This window comes from Macrobrachium rosenbergii, chromosome 48, assembly GCF_040412425.1.
Source record: "Macrobrachium rosenbergii isolate ZJJX-2024 chromosome 48, ASM4041242v1, whole genome shotgun sequence".
Classification (NCBI taxonomy): domain Eukaryota; kingdom Metazoa; phylum Arthropoda; class Malacostraca; order Decapoda; family Palaemonidae; genus Macrobrachium; species Macrobrachium rosenbergii.
The window spans coordinates 51590104-51606745 of NC_089788.1; the positions used below are offsets into that span (position 1 = coordinate 51590104).

Consider the following 16642-nt stretch of genomic DNA (forward strand, 5'->3'; position numbering starts at 1 on the left):
CATGAGAGTGCTATGCGTCTCCCGGCGCAAAGGTCGCCGATGCCACGATGTCGCTATGGCGAGTAGCCTCAAGGGCCGAGGCGTCCTTGGTCGTCGTCACTGTCTCTCACGGGAGGGACGCCACTGGGCTAAGCATGGTTGCTAATTACGCCTGCTGTCATTGTTACTTCCGCTCTAAGTTAATTACTAAACGACCCGGTTTTAATCCACGGCCATGAAATTGATCCTTTGTTTGTATCCCCTTTTTTGAAATAGGCAGCTAAGGCTTTCATTTCTTTTTTTTTTTCTTATTTTTATTTTTTCTATGCGAGACTAACGCAGCGTCTAACGAACTTTTGCTCGCTGCCAAAGCAACGCATTCAAGCACCCACCCTCATCTCTGCTCTCATCCCAGAGCAAAAAGGAGATGTCCTACGCATCCCTTTTAGCAGGAACTAATCTACAGAGAGAAGCAGTAGTAGGGTGACGAGGAGGAGGAGGAGGAGGAGGAGGAGGAGGTGGTGGAGGTGAAGGAGAAAACCCTTCGCCCTATTGAAAAGTATATGATGGAAGAGGCATATTTGCATTCATCAGTCGGCATGCGATGCATCCATTTGGTTACTGCCACAATATCACTCCCTGAGGGAATAGAACTAATCACACTCCACATGGAGATTCCCTTCTCGTAACTGTGGGCTTAGCAATATGAGGCTCGTCTTTGTTTATTGAGCCTTTATACCTTCGTAAGTATTACCCTGTTGTTCGAGCCTTGTTCACTATCTAGTGGGAGCATTTTTCAATCAAGCCAGTAGCAACTAAGATATACAGTGCCATTCGTTTCAATTTGCCAAGCAAAGGATATGCACTAATTATGAATAATAATAGCAGTAGCATTCAATTGAGAAAAACTGCCATGCCATACCATCGCATCCCTTTTATCATTGTTTAACTGTGGAACTTTCTTTCTTCTGTGTTCTAAGTTGTGTGAAATGTTCGTGTGAAGAGGTGAGGGTGTTCATACAATAGGCTGAGCTGCTGCTTGAGGCCATTAATGCCTCTCGCTTTCTGTGCAGTTACTGTAGACCTGGGCGGTTTTTTGTGTCATTTCTGGTCCTTTTAGCCGAATTGCTATTGCAAGTTCTCTCTCTCTCTCTCTCTCTCTCTCTCTCTCTCTCTCTCTCTCTCTCTCTCTATATATATATATATATATATATATATATATATATATATATATATATATATATATATATATATATATATATATATATATATATATATATATATATATATATATATATATATATATATATATATATATATATATATATATATATACACATATACAGTATATATATTATGCGTTGTATAATCTCTCCGCATTAGAATGGAGGTTGTTCGTCACCCACTGTCAATTCTTTGGATCTCATGCAATGTTTACTTTAAAAATTTTTGTCTCAATCTATATGTTTATATACACAAATATATATAATTATATATAAAAATTTTTAAAGTAAACATTGCATGAGATCCTAAGAACTGACTGTGGGTGACGAACAACCTCCATTCTAATGCGGAGAGATTATACAACGATTGGAATGCAAGTGAGAGTTGGGAGTTGTAGAGTTCATAATAATTCATTGATCCGAGGGAGAGGAGAACGGCGATTTTGAAACATGAACTTTATGACTTCACCCTCATGACCAACTACCGTGGGAACGGTGCGCCTGATGCATGCCGTGTGGCCAAGGAACACTCCGCCTCACCTCTCTAGAGGAACGTCCCAGATATTAGAGAGAGAGAGAGAGAGAGAGAGAGAGAGAGAGAGGGAGGGGAGGGAAGGGTGCTTCTGAGGGAGGGTGGGAGGGAGGAGCCGAAAAAGATACAGTCATTCACGGATGTGGAGTTGTTCTCAAATTAAATTAAAGATTAGGGTTGATAGGATATCTTCAATTACGTACCCATGTACATGACCAAGAGTGTGTTTGTGTGTGTCTGTGTGTGTATATGTATATATATATATATATATATATATATATATATATATATATATATATATATATATATATATATATATGTATGTATGTATGTATATATAATATATATATAAATATATATATATATATATATATATATATATATATATATATATATATATATATATATATATATAATGTATGTTTACATTGATTTTTCATTGTCACCTTTGGAAAGGAGCACTGAAGAAATGATAAAAAATGGGAAAAGTCAAAGAACTGTGACAGTTACAATGTTCTGTTGCCTTTCAGAGAAAACCGATATTTATTGTCATTTGTGTGGGATTTCCAAGATGTTTTGGTTTGTTGATCTTCCTCTCGCATTAATGATGGAAGGTACAAATTGAATTATAATAATAGATGAATTTCCCGAAATTCGTGAGTTAGGGCACCAGAGAGATATTTTATTCAGTAAGGATCATCTCCTTCCGAGGATGGTGTTCGATCTTCCTTCGGAAATAGATTGTGAATCGAACACAACCTTGAGCAAACCTTATAGGTGGTGTAAGAGAGAAGTCATGATTTACCTGGACTTAATTAAGTAGGGCTAAAAGTTTTTCGGAGGAAATTCTATCTCAAGAAAAAAAAAGATAATCCCCGCACTAACTTCAGTGCACAACACTTGCGAAATGAAAGTTTGTGAATGCTTTTATTTTCATTTTGATATCAGATATAAATCTCTCTCTCTCTCTCTCTCTCTCTCTCTCTCTCTCTCTCTCTCTCTCTCATACAACAGTGGAAAGCATTTCCACTTCCTCATTTGAAGTGACCTCCCTGAAGGTTCAGCTCTGCTCGTTCCCTTTCCCTTCTTCTTCTTCCGTTTCTTCTATTTCTTTATGTACACTGTCACTGAAATGCATGGTCAGCTTGTCCTGCCTTACCCCTACCCCCTCCTTTTCTACCTTTCCAGTGGCCCCATCCCCTTGATAGTGGGGGACTGGGAGGTATAGGCAGGTTGTGGAGAATAGGGTGCGTGGAGGGCGTCAACCATGCATTGCATGACGAGGATAAAAGATTACCTTTGGGGTTTGAGAGGAACGGGAAAAGGACGGACGGGCAGGCAGTTAGGGAGAGGCTTGAGGTGTGGCCCTCGGGGTTGGTTAAGAAGAAGAAGAAGACAGCATGAGAAGGGTGCTAGTGATAAAGCAAGGGAAGTAGGTATTTAGGATAGTTATTCTCTCTCTCTCTCTCTCTCTCTCTCTCTCTCTCTCTCTCTCTCTCTCTCTCTCTCGTAGTGTAAATTCATATTTTCTGTCTTGACTGAAAAATATCAATAGTTTCGTTCTGTCAAAGTTCTCTCTCTCTCTCTCTCTCTCTCTCTCTCTCTCTCTCTCTCTCTCTCTCTCTCTCTCTCTCTCTCATAGTGTTAATTCATATTTTCTGTCTTGAGTGAAAAATATCAATAGTTTCGTTCTATCAAAGTTCTCTCTCTCTCTCTCTCTCTCTCTCTCTCTCTCTCTCTCTCTCTCTCTCTCTCGTAGTGTTAATTCATATTTTCTGTCTTGAGTGAAAAATATCAATAGTTTCGTTCTATCAGAGTTCTCTCTCTCTCTCTCTCTCTCTCTCTCTCTCTCTCTCTCTCTCTCTCTCTCTCTCTCTCTCTCTCATAGTGTAAATTCATATTTTCTGTCTTGAGTGAAAAATATCAATAGTTTCGCAGTATCAAAAATTCTCTCTCTCTCTCTCTCTCTCTCTCTCTCTCTCTCTCTCTCTCTCTCTCTCTCTCTCTCTGTCATAGTGTAAATCATATAATTGTCTGTCATGAGTGAAAAATATCAATAGTAATTGAGTGAAAAATCTCTCTCTCTCTCTCTCTCTCACTGAGGGACCTGGGGCAACCTGAACGAATTGTAAGGTCTGTATCAAAAAGGTCTCTCTCTCTCTCTCTCTCTCTCTCTCTCTCTCTCTCTCTCTCTCTCTCTCTCTCTCTCAGTGTAAATTCATATTTTCTGTCTTGAGTGAAAATATCAATAGTTTCATAGTATCAAAAATTCTCTCTCTCTCTCTCTCTCTCTCTCTCTCTCTCTCTCTCTCTCTCTCTCTCTGTAGTGTAAATTCATATTTTCTGTCTTGAGTGAAAAATATCAATAGTTTCGCAGTATCAAAAATTCTCTCTCTCTCTCTCTCTCTCTCTCTCTCTCTCTCTCTCTCTCTCTCTCTCTGTGTGTGTGTGTGTGTCATATCGTAAATTCATATAATTTTCTGTCTTGAGTGAAAAATAGGCTATCAATAGTTTCGTTCTATCAAAAATTCAGTCTCTCTCTCTTCCTCTCTCTCTTTCTCGTGTCATAGTGTAAATTCCTATCTTTTTGTCTTAAGTGAGAGATATCAATAGTTTCGTTCTATCATAAATACTCTCTCTCTCATAAATACTCTCTCTCTCTCTCTCTCTCTCTCTCTCTCTCTCTCTCTCTCTCTCTCTCGTGTTCATAGTGTAAATTCATATTATTTTCTGTCTTGACTGAAAAATATCAATAGTTTCGTTCTATCAAAAACTCTCTCTCTCTCTCTCTCTCTCTCTCTCTCTCTCTCTCTCTCTCTCTCTCTCTCTCGTGTCATAGTGTAAATTACTATCTTTTTGTCTTAAGTGAGAGATATCAATAGTTTCGTTCTGTCATAAATACTCTCTCTCTCTCTCTCTCTCTCTCTCTCTCTCTCTCTCTCTCTCTCTCTCTCTCTCTCTCTCTCACACACTTGTTTTATTGATTTGTCATACTTACCCGTGCGTAAATACATTTAACATTTTCTTTATACAGTAGATATTCTGGCATAATTTTTTTTCTTACCTGTGTTTCAGCCTAGTTTTATCTGTATTTTTCACGAAAGACATGCAGAAGCTTGCTTAAACATTACAAAAATAATTCTCTCTCTCTCTCTCTCTCTCTCTCTCTCTCTCTCTCTCTCTCTCTCTCTCTCTCTCTCTCTCTTGGTTCCCCCTAATTTTCATTGAATAGCATTGAGCAATTTATCTATAAATACTTGACTCTCTCTCTCTCTCTCTCTCTCTCTCTCTCTCTCTCTCTCTCTCTCTCTCTCTCTCTCTCTCTCTGTCGACGACAAAGACTAGGATATCGAGTGGGACACTTTTCCATGCCAGTGAGTGCAGGGAATCCAAAATGTCTGCCGCCCTGCATTTTCCTTCATGGTCCTTTTCATGAAGTTATTCGCTAGAGGCCACGTGAGAAAATGCCACTTATTTCGACCAAGGAATTATATCACTGTTATGTCTTTCCCGAGACATGTCATGAATGTCGTCATTCACAGAAGTGCGCTCTCTCTCTCTCTCTCTCTCTCTCTCATTAGTTTCGAAAGGCGCCCAGTTTCCAAAAATTCTCCATTTACATTTTTCATGTCATCTTTCACTGAAGTGCACTCTCTCTCTTTCTCTCTCTCATATTTGACGTCTGTCATGGACTAATTTTTTCCCCTATCTCCAATGCTACCCAGGACAATTCTCTCTCTCTCTCTCTCTCTCTCTCTCTCTCTCTCTCTCTCTCTCAAAACATAAAATCCTAGTAAAAAAAAAATCGGATGCTATGCCGATGGCTGATATACGTTCACCAAACTCTGAAGTACACTCAGAGGCAAAACCACTGATGCTGTTTCGATGTTCATGAGGTGATTCGAAGCATTGAGCAATTTATTTGTTGCTTCCAAATAAAAAAAAAAAAATGGTTCGGCTTTGGCTCTCGCATCCTGAGTGTATGTGTGTGTGTGTGCGCGTGTGTGCGTGAGGTGCAGTGAGAAGTAATCACCGTATTTTCACTGATAAAACAAAAAAGGGTTACTACTCCTATATTTACTTTTCTCTCATGACGTACCGGGGTACATGCTAGAAGTCACTGATGTGTCCATGTAAAATATGGCTTTATTTCCTCATATTTGCCCTATCTAGCATTCAGATAACTGCGTGAACATGTAAATGTATGAGGAATTATTGCGTAACGTTTGCTAAGGCTGTACGTATTGTATGACAATGAAGAGTATGCTTGCATATTTTATGCTTTTTATCTGGATATATCTCAACCTTATTCTTAACTATCTAACCAGTATATTAAGTAACTACATATTCGTAAATATAAGATCGTGTTCATGGCTAAATGGGAACATTTATAGGGATTTCCGTACTCAGGTATATTTCAGCATGAAATGAGTCGATTTACAGAGACACATAATCCTATTACATTGAACAATGGCAAACAATGAAGGATAATCATTTGAACTTATTGTGTCCAAGAAAATCACTATAATGTGAAGATTTATAATTCCTTCTGTTGGTTGTCAGAAGTTTTAAGTATTATTATTATTATTATTTTATTATTATTATTATTATTATTTAGAATGTGTATATTTATATGGAACAAGCTTAAAATGCACTGAACATAATTTTACTCCTTTGCTGTGTAGCATCATAATGTACTTTGATTATATTATGTTAATCACTGAATCACTGTATAGAAGATCTGAAGCAATAGATTGCATTAATTCTATTATCACTGTATACTGATTCCGTCTTAATTTGTAATCAGTTTGCATTATATATTCTATTTCAGGTCAGTGTTATAACCCAGAAGGTACTTTACTGAGAACCTTTACATGACTGAACAAGAAAATTTATCGTTATCGCTTCCTGTTCTTTACTGTGTATTGGTTAGTTTTATTCATTTTTTGTTTTCTATTCTCTTTCCTCTGTTCATAAGTTTTTGGTATATAGGTGTTTTATGATGGGGAAGCTTGATGTGCAAGTTAATGGTTTTTCGGTTGGTTCAGTACGGATGTTTACACACTTCCAGTAATGTTAAGAATAATAATAATAATAATAAAAGTCTTCTTTTAATTTCAAATGTTGTAATTCAAAGCACAAAAAGTCTCATTCTTTTCGTGGATTTGAATGTATAAAGTTGTGTGAATGATTACGTTATCTTTGTAGGAAGTCCTTCAGTAATTTTCCATATACTGTTAATTATACAAAAGCAGTTACTCTTGTTATCTTTAAATATTTGAACTATTATAAGTAGCGTCAAATTGCACTTATTTATACGAAACATCATGTATAACAGGAAGAGGTTTTCTGCAGATGAACACTTCGCAGAGTATTAGATAACTTAGACGAAAGGAAATGCAGATTTTGTATGTACTCCGTGATCTATTTACCTTTAGACACTGTTGGAGCAGACAGTAACTAACTAAAAATAGTCGAGTACTGTTTAATGTTGTTAGGAATCTCGAAGTGCCGAAGGGTGGTGTTTTAAAAGCTTCATTGTGTGAAAGACTAAATTAGGTATAACTTCCCTATTCACAAAATAATAATCCTTTATTCTTCATGATTCTTTGCTCTTTCTTTGAAAAAAATGGTGAATACTTGGAATGTGGTAAATATTTGTCGCCTGCTCAGTGTGGTTTTCGAAGTATGCACTCCACAGTTTGAATGGAGTCATCAGCATGTGAGGGTTCTTTATGAATGTAACCTGAGAGGTAATTTGCCTTTTTTTTATCAAGTTTTTTTTTTTATAAAAATAGGCCATTTTAGGTTCAGGTTAGACAATGTTTTCAACCAAGAAGGAGTGCCACAAGAAAGTGTTCAAAGTGTAACCTTGTTCGTCTTAGCAATCAATTGGGCATCCAAAATAATTCCCCCAGATTTAACTTATGCTCTTTTTGTTGATGACCTTTCGATATTTTTGCAACAACAAGGATGGTAGTGGCTGAATGCTGCCTTCAGCTCTGCATTGATAATATAGTAAAGCATGCTGATATGAATGGTTTAGATTTTCTGCTAGTAAAATGGTAACCATGCACTTTTGCTGTATATGAGGATTCCATCCTGATCCAGATCTGTTCTTACATAGTGTCACGATGTGTACCAAGTACCTTGTTTTTACTCAGCTAGTCACAAAATCCAAAAATTTACCTCACTTCAGCCAGATACCTGAACTCTCATAACAATAAAATTACGACTGAGCACTAAAGGTAACAGTAATCCCTTAAAACTTACTTATCACTTCAAAAATCAAACTAAGTTTATCAAGATATGTGTGAGGTATTAAATATACTAGAGGAAAAGGGCATCACTCCATCAAACAACTATAATTGTTCCCCTGGCCTTAATTCACTTCAGTAAAACTAAAGGGAACAAAACATGTTTATCACTTTGCCTTATGCACACATAAATACCCCTATGCACATGCACTGGTGGTCAGCAAATGAAACACTGTGTTTAAAAACTTTAAGTGCAAAAATTTATTTGTGTTTAAGAACTTTAAATGTAAAAATTTATTTTTAACTTCAAAATTAATAATTAGAATTCACTACCTAAAAAATTTACCATTACTTGAAAACAACACAAGAATTTAATTAATTCTTAAACAAGATTAATTCACAAAACTTTCATTTATCAAGAAATTACATTAAGCAAAATTTAAACTATTAAGAACTACTCAAGATTTGAAAAGGAAATCTTAACAAATGAAAATCAAATTAAGTATGCAGTGTTGAAGTATCAAAAATATGTAAAATGTTAAATAAATAAATGTTAAATCACCAACACAAAAGTTTGGGTAAAACTATGAAATTGCAAACACAAGAACACACAAAAAAATGCACAAAACAAGAACACACAAAAATGCACAAGAGATTTACAACAATAATTTCACAAAGGTAAAATCTCTCTGATATTTCTTATTGTACCATGGTAATAATAAAAAATCCACTTTACCTTATACAAGCTTGTATCACTTTTGTAAAACCCCTTGCTGCAGCACAAAAACACTTTATATATGCACCTATAAGACTATATATATGCCCCTATAAGACTACACAAGTTTCACCAAAATCAGATCTTAAAAGATATGTACTACCAGTGACCACACAAAAATATATAAATTTTATTCTCTTTTGAAGAAAGAGAGAGAGAGAGAGATTCTGACCAACTTAAATGATCTCTAACAGGCTAATGACCAGCTTCCCAAATTCCACTCTGAGAAGTAACCTATGTTGCCACTAAGACATTTTTGGGAAACACTCTGGGAATCTTCCCTGAAGGGGAAAAAATAACAAGGGAAATTTCCCTGGAGAAGGGAAAAGCCACAAGAGTCAAAGAGGGCTCTTTAGCCTGTCATCTCATATCTGTTTAATTGACGGGATTTCCTGCCGGCACACTTGTTCAAACAGCAAGCTTTTGGAGCCAACCACTGTTATTTAAACCTGTCATCCCATATCTCTTTTTAATTACAGTTTAAGTAGATAAGGAAACAAACTTTCTCGAAAGGAGTTTTTACCCTCGCCTCAGTCCACAAATATTATCTAGACCTGTCACCTCATCTCTCTTTTTGGTGACAGCTTTAAGTAGTTCAGGCATGATCCTTCAAAAAAGAGGGGGTTACCCTGGTTGAACACCTGACACCTGGGTAAACATTAGCCTATCAGCTGTTCAAACATGACTCTAACAGAAAAATGTATCTTATCTCTAAAATTACATAGTCAAACTAACCCTTTTAAGATCTGACAATTGGTATTTCAATAAGCAGCATCACTACACAACACATGACAAATAGAAAAGAAAATATATCAAAATTTACAGAAAAAATATTAAATTTGCAGAAAATATACTTATCACAAAGCCTCATTATTATATTCCTCCCCCCAGAAGATTAATTATGCCAGGTTTGAATCCAACGATTCGGGACGGGATAAATAATCTGCAATGACATTATCTTTTCATGATATATGATTCACTTTTACATTATATGGTTGTAGACATAAAGACCACCTGGTTAACCATTGAATGTTATTCATCATCTTATTGATGAATGAAATAGGGTTGTGGTCAGACAAAACTAAAATTTCTTCATTCCTAGGTGGGTTCACATACACTTCAAACTTTTTCAAGGCTGTGATTGATGCTAGGGTCTCTTTTTCGATTGTAGAATAATTTTTCTGATGCTTTTTCAACTTTGATGACATGAAACATACAGGATGCATAATATGGCAGTCATCTTCTTGAAGTAGAACAGCTCCAATTCCACAGTCAGATGCATCAACTTATATCACAAACTTTTTTTGAAGTCTGGAGCTTGAAGCACTGGTTTTGAAGTTAAAACAGGTTTAACCTTCTCAAAGGACTCTTGACATTCTGGAGTCCAAACAAACTTTGTTTTCTGACTGGTTAAGTCAGTTAAGGGAGCTTACAGCTAAGAAATTTTGACAAAATCGGCGATAAAATCAAGCCATGCCCAAAAACCTTTGTAGCTGTTTCCTAGTAGTGGGAGGGGTAGCCTTATGAATACCTTCTATGTAAGCTTCAAGAGGAGCGAGAAGGCCTTTTCTAACTTCAGATCCTAAATACCGAACAGTTGCCTTTCCAAACTCACTTTTCTGTAAGTTGATTATTAGTCCTGCTTCCCCTAGTTTCTTGAACACTTTCCCTAAAATCTTCAGATGTTCTTCCCATGTATTAGAATAAATCACAATGTCATCAAGGTATACACCCACTCCTTCTATTGATCCTAACAGTTGATCCATCACTCATTGGAACATTGCAGTGCATTCATCAGACCAAACGGCAAAACGGTGTATTGATACGGTCCAAAAGAAGTAATGAAAGCTGATAGCAACTTAGCATCCTCATCTAAGGGAATTTGATATCTTTTCAACAAGTCTATCTTGGAAACAAACTTGGCTTGCCCAATATTATCAAGTAATTGATCAGTAAGAGGCAAGGGACAATTGTCAGCCACACTGATGGAATTCAATTTCCTATAATCAGAACACATCCTAAATGAGCCACCTGGTTTCTTCGCTAACACACAAGGAGAACTTTAATGACTTGAACTGGGTTCTGCTAATCCATGTTGCAATAAATATTCAACTTCTTCTTCTCAAAACGTCTCAATGAAAAGGTGATACGCGGTAAGCTCTTTGTTTAAAAGGTTTTCCATCTTCTCTGATCTTTATCTCATGCTTTGCCAAGTCGGTACACCTAGGTGCATCTGCAGAAATTTCAGGGAAACTGTGAATTATTTCACTTATTTCATTGCTTTGCTCAACACTCAGATGTTTTACTTTATCCTTCAAATTTTCCAGTATTGAAGAATTGTTTATCTTGTTTTCAGCTTTCAATTCGTAGCCATCATCGTCCTCTGTAGATGAAGTTGTTCGGGCCATTGACACTGTTTCAGTTCTAGTCTCTGAGAAGTAAGGTTTCAAAAGATTCACATGTATCTTCCTCTGTCATTTCCTTCTTCCTGGTGTTTCAGTCACATAAGTTCGATCACTTAAAGTTCGATCACTTAACTTTTCTATTATCCTATAAGCACCTTGAAACTTATTGGTAAAGGGAAATCTTTTCACTGGTAAGAACACCAGAGCTTGCTGTCCAACACTAAAATCTCTTAGCTTAGTCTTAGCATCATATTTCCTTTTCAATTTCTCTTGACTTATTTTCAAATTTTCTAAAGAGAATTTTCTAATTTCTCAACCTTTTCCTCAAGTTCTTCACATATTCTCCTTGGATTTCCTCTTGATTTTCTTCTCAATTCTCTGCAAGAATCTTCAATGGACCTCTCACGTCTCGACCAAAAATCATTTCATTTGGTGAACATCCCATACTTTCTTGGTAAGCATTCCTAACTTCAGATAACATCAAGGATAAACCAGCATCTCATTCTCTTCCTAATTCATTACAGTACTTTGTTAACATACTTTTCAGAGTCTGGTGGAACCTTTACAAGGCTCCTTGAGTCTCTGGATGGTAAGCAGTTGACAACTGTTGTTTCACTCCTAACAAGTTCATCACATCCTGGAATAATTTTGAAGTAAAGTTCGTTCCTATCACTTTGCACAATTTCTGGTCTCCTCCCAAACTTGGAGAAAAACTCCACCAGCTTCTCAGCAATTACCTTTGCACTTCTGCTTCTTACAGGAAACGCTCCAGGATACCTTGTAACTGGACACATTAATGTAAACAGATATTAATTTCCTTTCTTTGTTTTCAGAAGCAGTCCAACCACATCTATAATCACCTTGCTAAAGGGTTCTCCTCTAACTTCTATGGGTTGTAGGGGGGCTTTCTGAATAGTTTCATTCGGTTTTCCAGCTATCTGGGATGTGTGACACTCTCTGCAAAACTTGCTAACATTCTTGTGAAGTCCAGGCCAGGAAAAATACTTCACAATCTTCTCAACAGTCTTCATGATTCCCATATGTCCAGAGTCGTGCGCTACTGCACCACTTGCTTCCTCAACGGATATGGAATCAAAATTTGACGATATTCTCCCCATTCAGCATTTCCTGGTATATCTGCAGGTCAATGCTTCCTCATTAACAATCCTTCCTTTAGATAATAACAGGTAGGAGTTTGTTGCATCTCTTCTTGATCAACAACTCTGAAGAACAAATCAGCCAACGCTGTATCCTTCTGCAGTTCCATTAGTTTCTCTCTGGTCACTTGACCAACTTCAAGGGCTGAACTCTCAATATCCGCAAACTCTGCTACTGTAGTTTCACTACTATGTTCAGGAACACTGACTACACTGGGTCTCTTCAACAACAACCAGATCCTCTTCTTCTTGGGTAACCTCTTCATTACTAACACTAGGGGGAACCTTCACTTTCCTGGAATAGCTCTTCTAAGCTCAAAAATCCTTCACTTGCTCCTTCTGGTACAGGTAAATCCTCAGTTTCTTCACTTGCAAAAGTAGTTCTCTTCATACTCCTGGTAGTTACACAACTTGGAAACAGGTGGGGGATTTTCTTCTCTAACTCTACCGTAGGAATAATCCTCAATGGTTTGTCTGTCACTATAGGACAAGGAACAAAGGGTACACCACCAACTTCATTACCCAGTAAAACGTGTACACCTTCAACAGCTAGTAAGTCCTTTACAGCAAAATCAATACTTCCTGTCACCAATTCACAGGACAGATGCAAGTGGCATATAGGAGTTACTTCCTCTCCTCCTATACCCTTCAAAATAACTGAATCTCTTGTGAGATTCTTCTCCAACTGTGGGTGAGCACCATGAACTACCACACTATGGTTACTCCCTGTATCATGTAATACCTTGACTGGTACCTGCACACTCCCTCCTTGAGTTCTCAGCATACCTTCATAGATATATGGCTTAAAAGTCTCCAAACTACTCAGCTACTCACTGCTTGAGGTTACATTTCCACTGGTTGCTAAACACTCTGCTTGTCTAGTCTCATTATTCCCCACACTGCTCTTCGTAGTTTGTTTCACCTGGTTACCTTTAACCACTTGACCAACTGGCTTGGTCTGCTGTTGCATCTGATAACAGTCTCAACTGTAGTGTCCTACTCTTCCACACTTGTAGCAGACAACATTAGTCTTCTGTATCTGTCTTGAGAAACTGGGAGATGAGGATTTAACATTCGATTGCTGAGGGGTATATCCTGGCTTTGTAATGGCATTGTCACTAGAAAGGTTCCTAATATCAAAGTTCCGGACATTTGAATGAGACCTATAACCTGTGAGTTGTTGGTTCTGGTACTTGACATTATAATTCCTTTTGCTACATATAATATTATAATCCTCATTCAATGTGGCAGCTTTGTCAAGTTCCTTAACCTCTCTCTCTCTTAAATAAGCTCTTATGTGTTCGGGAATTCCTCTAAGATATTGCTCTAGGACTACTAACTCCCCAAGTTCGTCCATAGGTTTAACTTCAGCACCCTCCAACCATCGTTTGAAACATCTTACTTTGTGGGCATAATCCAAGAAAGTCATCTTGTCATCCTTTCTCAAAGATCTGAATCTTTCATTGTAACATTCAAAGGCCATATGGTAAACTTGTAGCACCTTGTGTTTCAGTACATTGTACTCTTTACACTGATCAGCTGATAAGGCTAGATAGGCACTTCTTCCTTTACCAATGAGAACACTCTGTAAGAAGACTGACCATTTATATTCTGGCCATCCCATACCCAAAGCCACTTTTTCAAAATGCTCAAAAAACTCATCTGGAGCTTTTGTAAGCCTTGGAATTAACTTCTGCACTCTTACTACATCAAACACAGGGTCTGAATTGCCTTGGATATAGTTATAGAGTGTTACAGGTAATTTGGAGTGAGCTTCATTTAATTTCATCTCTCTTTCATAATCTTCTCGTTTCCTTGCTCTTTCCCTTTCTTCTTTTGCTCTTTCTCTGTCGGCCTGCATCTTCAGCCTAATCAGATTTTCTTCTGATTCTAGCATCTTCAGCCGAATGAAATTTTTTTCTGCTTCTAAACATCTAAGCTCTGCTCCTGCATCATCGTTCTCTTCCTTTTGCTCTTGCTTATATGTAAACTCTATTTCAGCTGCAATCAACAATTCTTGTGCCTCATTTAACTCTTTGTCAGTATTACCAGAGTCCATCAATGCTTGAATTGCAATATATTTGATTTCTGCCTCAATCATACCACTAGTCACATTACCCCCACATGCCACTGCTAAAGCAATCCACTGTGCCTTAGTCAGGTTGGATTCAGATAACTCTTGGATGGATGGAGTTGCTAAAAAATTCTCAGCTTCGAACAGAGCCATTTTCTCTAAGTTACTCAACTAAATAATTTACAATACAATCCAAAATAACTATGTGGTCACTCTCCTACCAAAATATATCCCTGACACCACCATTATAAACCATAAACCAGAGTGATATTTTGTTTTGTTCTCCCAGGTCTGGGCACCAAGTAATATTGTCACAATGTGTACCAAGTACCTGGTTATTACTCAACTAGTCACAAAATCCAAAAATTTACCTCACTTCAGCCAGATACCTGAACTCCCATAACAGTAAAATTACGACTGAGCACACTAAAGGTAACAGTGATCCCTTAAAACTTACTTATCACTTGAAAAATCAAACTAAGTTTATCTAGATACATGTGAGGTATTAAATATACTAGAGGAAAAGGGCATCACTCCATCAAACAACTATAATTGTTTCCCTGGCCTTAATTCACTTCAGTAAAACTTAAGGGAACAAAACATTTTATCACTTTGCCTTATGCACATACAAATATCCTTATGCACTGGTGGTCAGCAAATGAAACACTGTGTTTAGGAACTTTAAATACAAAATTTATTTTTAACTTCAAAATTTACAATTAGAATTCACTACCTAAAAAATTTACCATTGCTTGAAAACAACACAAGAATTTAATTAATTCTTAAACAAGATTAATTCACAAAACTTTCATTTATCAAGAAATTATGTTAACTAAGCAAAATTTAAACTATTAAGAACTACTCAAGATTTGAAAAGGAAATCTTAACAAATGAAAATCAAATCAAGTATGCAGTGTTGAAGTATCAAAAATATGTAAAATGTTAAGTAAATAAATGTTGAATCATCAACACAAAAGTTTGGGTAAAACTATGAAATTGCAAACACAAGAACACACACAAAAAATGTACAAAACAAGAACACACAAAAAAATGCACAAAAGATTCATCAGCATTAATTTCACTAAGGTAAAATCTCTCTGATATTTCTTATTATACCATGGTAATAATAAGTAAAAATCCACTTTACCTTATACAAGCTTGTATCACTTTTGTAAAATCCCTTGCTGCAGCACAGAAACACTTTATATATGGCACCTATAAGACTACACAGTTTCACCAAAATCAGATCTTAAAAGATATGTACTACCAGTGACCACACAAAAATATATAAATTTTATTCTCTTTTGAAGAAAGAGAGAGAGAGAGATTCTGACCAACTTAAATGATCTCTAACAGGCTAATGACCAGCTTCCCAAATACTGCTATGAGAAGTGACCTATGTTGCCACTAAGACATTTTTGGGAAACACCCTGGGAATCTTCCCTGAAGGGGAAATAAATAACAATGGAAATTTCCCTGGAGAAGGGAAAAGCCACAAGGGTCAAAGAGGGCTCTTTAACCTGTCATCTCATATCTGTTTAATTGACAGGGGATTTCCTGCCAGCACACTTGTTCAAACAACAAGCTTTTGGAGCCAATCACTGTTATCTAAACCTGTCATCACAAATATTATGTAGACCTGTCACCTCATCTCTCTTTTGATGACAGCTTAAGTGGTTTGGGCACAATCCTTCGAAAAAGAGGGGGTTATACCCTTGTTGAACACCTGACACCTGGGTAAACATTAGCCTACCAGCTGTGCAAACATGACTCTAACAGAAAAATGTATCTTATCTCTAAAATCACGCAGTCAAACTAACCCTTTTAAGATCTGACACTTGGTATTTCAATAAACAGCATTACTACACACAACACATGACAAATAGAATAGGAAATATATCAAAATTTACAGAAAACATATTAAATTTTCAGAAAATATACTTATCACAGAGCCACATCATTATAATAGGCAGAGAATCCCATGTATTGGTGAAACAAGTTTCTTGGACTGATTTTTGATAGCAAGCTGACTTGGATTCCACACCTGAAATATATTAAGACAAAATGCTTAAAATCAATTAATGTCCTGAAAGTTCTGTCCCTCACCTCATGGGGTGCAGATCGAGACTACACAAAGCATTAGTTTTTCCAAAATTAACATATACTGTAGTTGTGAAGTGCACACCTCAGCAAAGCATAATAGCCTTAAAATGCTTACTTCAGTTCATCATTGAGGAGTG

At 36.8% G+C, this 16642-nt stretch overlaps 1 protein-coding gene across 2 annotated transcripts in view; it reads left to right on the plus strand.

Annotated features, from left to right (window-relative positions):
* The window catches only part of LOC136831375 (focadhesin), a 459396-nt gene that overhangs the window by 129094 nt on the left and 313660 nt on the right, over positions 1–16642 (plus strand). The window contains exon 3 of one of the 2 annotated variants that reach the window (XM_067091718.1): positions 6566–6662. The exons of the other annotated variant lie outside the window; for it this stretch is intronic. The gene's annotated coding sequence lies outside the window, so the exon portion shown is untranslated. The remainder of the gene's footprint in view (positions 1–6565; positions 6663–16642) is intronic. 2 annotated transcript variants of the gene reach the window in all.